Raw genomic sequence first — 6,204 nt, forward strand, 5'->3', positions numbered from 1 at the left:
TAACATATTATTGTAGCTATAGTTATTTTTAATATTCTTGACCTTTAAGTTTTATACTAATGTTAACACTCCATCATATTATAGTATTAGAATATTCTGAATTTGATTATATACTTTCCTTTCCCAGTGTTACATATTTTCATGTTACTAATTAGCATCCTTTCATTTCAGCTTGAAGAACTCCTTTCAGCATTTTTCATAAGGCAGGTCTAGTGCCTTATGAATTCCCTCAACTTTGTGATGAATTCCCTCAACTTTTGTTTGGGAAAATTCTTTACTTCTCCTTCATTTCTGAAGGACAGCTTTGCCACAGTGTATTCCTGTTTGGCAATTTTTGTTTTTTCTTTCAGCACTCCTGATAGATCTCACTCTCTTCCAGCCTATAAGGTTTCTGCTGAGAAAGACTTATGGGAGTTAACTTGAAAGTTACAAGCCTTTTTTTTTTTTCTCTTGCTCCTTTTCAGTTTCTGTTTTTGACTTTTTTAGAGTTTTAGTATAATGTATCTTGGAGAAGATCTCTTTAAGTTAATTTTGCTTGGTGACTTATGAGCATCATGAACTTGCATATCCAAATTTCCTATCAGGTTTGGGAAGTTCTCAGCCATTATATTTTTATTTTTATTTTATTTTTTTTAATATATGAAATTTATTGTCAAATTAGTTTCCATACAACACCCAGTGCTCATCCCAAAAGGTGCCCTCCTCAATACCCATCACCCACCCTCTCCTCCCTCCCACCCCCCATCAACCCTCAGTTTGTTCTCAGTTTTTAAGAGTCTCTTATGCTTTGGCTCTCTCCCACTGTAACCTCTTTTTTTTTTTTTTTCCTTCCCCTCCCCCATGGGTTTCTGTTAAGTTTCTCAGGATCCACATAAGAGTGAAACCATATGGTATCTGTCTTTCTCTGTATGTCAGCCATTATATTTTTAAATAAGCTTGTTGTCCCCCTCCCTCTCCTCTTTCTGGAATTCCAATAATTCACAAATTGATTCTTTAGATGGCATCCCACAGACCACCTAGGCTTTCTTCACCCTTTCATTCTTTTTTCTTCATTCTCCGCTGACTGGATAATTTCAAAGTCCCTGTCTTCTCTCTTAGACACTTTCTTCTGATTGATCTCCTGTTGTTGATGCTATCACATTTTCATCTATTGAATTCTGTATCTCCAGAATGTTTCATTAATGATTTTTCTTTGTTATACTTCTCATTTTGTTCATATATGGTTTTTCTGATATTGTTGAATTGTCTGTTTTCTTACAACTCATGGAGTTTTCTTAAAATAGCCATTTTGAATTCTTTGTTGGGTAAATCATATGTCTTTGGGTTCAGTTACTGAAAGATTATGGTCATCTTACTTTGATTGTTCATGTGCCTTAAACTTTTGCATTGCTGACTTTGTTTGCTGTTGAAGTAGCTGTCAACTCCTCCAATCTTTACTAACTGCCTTTAAAAGAGTGATAGATACTGTCAGCCTTCCCAGATTCTGAGGCTATTTCAGACCTTCTATGGTACATCTGTTCCACACTTCTTGCTCCCTCTTGTGGCAAAAATTTTAAGCTTGCATGCCTTCTCTGGATCCTGCAATGCACCAGGCAGAGTGCTGTCAGTCTCTCTCATTTTTCCAGAAGTGGCTTGAAAGCTTGTTTGTGATCTCTCTTTGGCCTCCACATTTGAGCCAACTTTTTGCATGTATTCACTAGCTATCTATAGAAAGCTACTGGCAGAGTAGTTCTAAATGCAGCCATAGAAATATCCCCCCACCCACCATAGTAGAGCATAACAACAGTTCATATGTAGTATCTAAAAATGGAAATGGCAGGGGCACCTGGGTGGCTCAATCAGTTAAGCGTCTGACTTTTGATTTCAGCTCAGGTCATGATCTTGCAACTCATGAGTCTGAGCCCCACATCAGGCTCCTCGCTGACAGCACAGAACCTGTTTGGGATTCTCTCTCTCCCCTTCTCGAGGAGTCAAGATGGCAGAATAGCATGGAAGTTTTTTGTGTGTCTTGCGTCCATGAAATACAGCCAGACCATCACTAAACCATCCTATACACCTAGAAAACTGATTGGAGAATTAACACAACAATCTGCACAACCTGAACCACAGAATTCAGCAGGTATGCAGCACAGAGAGGTGAACTTGGGGAGTAAGAAGCTGCAGCAGACAGGGACCCACTTTTGCAAGCAGAGAGAGGATGGAGACTGGGGAGAGGGGTAGAATACGGGAAAAGCACCCCTCCCCAAAAGCAGCTGGAGAGAAAGTGGAATATTGGAAACAGCTGCAGGAACTAAACTAACAAGGGAGAAAGGAGAAAGGAGAGGGTTTAAATTCCATTAAGACTGTAAACAAGGGGAGTGCAAAGTCTGCAACTCCACAGCTCGATACCTGGCGGTGCTCTGGTGGGAAGGGCGAATCCCCAGGAACAGAGTGGGGTCCAGGAGGTTCTCGGGCCACACGGGAAAAAGCGGTTCCACTGCTGGAAGGCCATTTGGTAGAGACTGTTGAAGCCACCTGGTCCCAGTAGACCCCAGAAAACGGCCACATTCACTGGTGCTGGAACAAGGTCGTTAAGGGTGAAGCCAGGTGCCAGATGTGTGTTGTGATTTTCCATAATCCCTGAAATGCTGCTGCTACACTATCTTGGGAATTTTTTCTGGGGCAGGCTGGCACATGGCCGTGGTCTCAGGCACCGGCAGCAGCAGGGTCCAGCAAGCGTTCCCGGGTGCAGCCAACATTTGGCCATTGTTTATTCGGCCATTGGTCGGTAAGACCCTCCCACAGAGGGGAAGAACAGGTCAAAGCCGCAGTCCTTCAGAAGTAAGGGGATGGGGAAAACAGCCACATTTGAGACAAAACTCAGGAGAGAGGTACTGCCTGGGGCCTGGTCACACACAGTGAAAAAGCAGGGAGTGGACGAAAGCTGAAGACAGAGGACAGGTGCATGATTTTTGATCAGGGAGAACAGAGTTCCGATACTAGAGACTGGGTGACACCATTTTCACTGCTCCTGAGCATGCACATACACACCTATGAGCGACACAACAATCCACCTCAGTAGGCGAGCAGCGCCATCTAGTGGAGAGCGGAGATGTTACACTGAGCCCCACCCAACTAGGCCAACCTCACTCTTCAAGAACACAAGTCTCACTGCCTACTTAGTTTATGTACTATAGAGTGCTTCATAGTCTGACTTCTAGGGGAAAACAAAGTAATTTCAGTCCTATTTCAATCTATTAGCAGGTCCATCTATTCAATTTTCTTTTTTTTTTCTTTTTCACTTTTTCTTGAAAACAGAAAATTCATTTTTATTTTCAATTTTTATTAAAAATATTTTAATTTTTTTACTATGGTTTTACTTTTGTGTAAATTTTTTCAAATTCTATTTTACTTCCATCATTTTATTTTAGTCTACTTCAGCGTATTCACTTTTTCAAATTTTCAAACGATTTCCTTTTTTTCATTTCTTTTCTTTCTTGAATGCAGAAAAACTTCATTTTTACTTTAAATTTCTATTACAAACATTTTTAATTTTTTTCTATATTCTTTACTTTTGTGTAAATTTTTCCAAATTCTATTTTACTCCCATCATCTCATTTTAGTCTACTTCAGTGTATTCATTTTTTCAAACTCTCAAATGATTCCCCCCCACCCTTTTTTTCTCTAATCTGTCAAACCACTTCCAACACCCAGAACAAAACACACCTAGGTTCTAGCATCATTTATTCGATTTGTGTGTTTAATTTTTAATTTTTAACTTTTTTAAATTTAATTTTAATTTTTCTACCTCATTAATTCCTTTTATCCCTTCAAAATGACAAAACAAAGGAATTCACCCCAAAAGAAAGAGCACAAAGAAATGACAGCCAGGGATTTAACCAACACAGATACAAGCAAGATTTCTGAACCAGAATTTAGAATCACGGTAATAAGAATACTAGCTGGGGTCAAAAGTAGATTAGAATCCCTTTCTGCAGAGAAAAAAGAAGTAAAAACTAGTCAGAATGATATAAAAAATGCTATAACTGGGCTGAAATCACGGATGGATGCCACAGTGGCAAGGATGGATGAGGCAGAGGATCAGTGATATAGAGGACAAACTTATAGAGAATAATGAAACAGAAAAAAAAGAGGGAGATTAAGGCAAAAGAGCATGATTTAAGAATTAGAGAAATCAGTGACTCATTAAAAAGGAACAACATCAGAATCATAGGGGTCCCAGAAGAGGAAGAGAGAGAAATAGAAGTAGAAGGGTTATGTGAGCAAATCATAGTGGAAAACTTTCCTAACCTGGGGAAAGACACAGACATCAAAATCCAGGAAGCACAGAGAACTCCCATTAGATTCAACAAAAACCGACCATCAACAAGGCATATCATCGTCAAATTCACAAAATACTCAGGCAAGGAGAGAATCATGAAAGCATCAAGGGAAAAAAAGTCCCTAACCTGCAAGGGAAGACAGATCAGGTTAGCAGCAGACCCATCCACAGAAACTTGGCAGGCCAAAAAGGAGTGGCAGGATATATTCAATGTGCTGAATCAGAAAAATACGCAGCCAAGAAATCTTTATCCAGCAAGTCTGTCATTCAAAATAGAGATAAAAAGTTTCCCAGACAAACAAAAATTAAAGGAGTTTGTGACCACTAAACCAGCCCTGCAAGAAATTTTAAGGGGAACTCTCTGAGGGGAGAAAAGATAGAAAGGACCAGAGAACACCACCAGAAACTCCAACTCTACAAGCATCATAATGGCAATAAATTCATATCTTTCAGTACTCACTCTAAATGTCAATGGACTCAATGCTCCAATCTCTCTCTCCCTTGATTATAGTCTCTCAAAATAAATAATTAAAAAAAAAAAAAAGGAGACTGCAATATAGATAAGAGTGTCAACAGGTAGCATGGCCTTTGCACATTGGAAAGGGAGAAGCATAAATTGAGAGTAAAAAAGGATCCCAGTCTTTGAGGGTACATTGTGGAGAAAGATTTTAGGATCAAGAAATAAACCAGGGGGTCACCTGGGTGGCTCAGTCAGTTAAGCGTCTGACTTCTGCTCAGGTCATGATCTCACGGCTCATGAGTTCAAGCCCCCTGTTGGGCTCTGTGCTGACAGCTCAGGACCTGGAGCCTGCTTTGGATTCTGTGTCTCCATCTCTCTTGGCCCCTCCCCCACTCATGCTCTATCTCTGTCTCTCTCTCTCAAAAATAAACAAACATTAAAAAATCTCGGGGCGCCTGGGTGGCGCAGTCGGTTAAGCGTCCGACTTCAGCCAGGTCATGATCTTGCGGTCTGTGAGTTCGAGCCCCGCGTCAGGCTCTGGGCTGATGGCTCAGAGCCTGGAGCCTGTTTCCGATTCTGTGTCTCCCTCTCTCTCTGCCCCTCGCCCGTTCATGCTCTGTCTCTCTCTGTCCCAAAAATAAATAAACGTTGAAAAAAAAAAAGAAAAAAAAAATCTCTTTGTGGGGCACCTGGGTGGCTCAGTCAATTAAGCATCTAACTTCAGCTTGGATCATGATCTCACGGTTCACAGGTTTGAGCCCAGTGTCAGGCTCTGTGCTGACAGCTCAGAGCCTGGAGCCTGCTTTAGATTCTGTGTGTGTGTCTCTCTCTGCTCCTCCCCCACTCATGCTCTCTCTCAAAAATAAATAATAAACATTTAAAAATTTAAAAAAAAAAGAAAGAAAGAAAGAAACCAGGGTCCCCAAGTGGGTACAAGTTGAAATCTGGGTATCAAGAATAAAACACAAAAAGATCAGAACCCAAACAGAATGTATTCAGGATTGGGTTTACAGCTCCTTAAATCTTTGAAGTGCTAACCAGGCCTGGTCATGTTTGTGTAGGATTTGTGTAAGTGTGTATTTACACACAATGGTAAGGATAAAGACAGCTCGAGTCTAGAGGAGAGGACCTATGGAAGGGCTGAGACCAAGACAGTAGTTGACAAAAGAGAGCGATATAAATTTCACTGCCTTGACAAGGGAGCCCACCTAACCCTTGTTTAAACACCAGTCATTTTAACAGAAAATACTGACCTGTAGGTTTAAATAAAGCTTTCTCCGTCCTCTACTCAACACTCAGGGAAAAATGACAAGCCTAGAATTAGCATTTAACACTGGAATAACATGTTTCTTGTAGCATGTTATAAGCCTCCAGGTGAAGAAGCACAAGAAGACTCACCAAACATATGCCATATAACCATGAC

Source organism: Prionailurus viverrinus, chromosome B4 (genome assembly GCF_022837055.1).
Source record: "Prionailurus viverrinus isolate Anna chromosome B4, UM_Priviv_1.0, whole genome shotgun sequence".
NCBI lineage: Eukaryota > Metazoa > Chordata > Mammalia > Carnivora > Felidae > Prionailurus > Prionailurus viverrinus.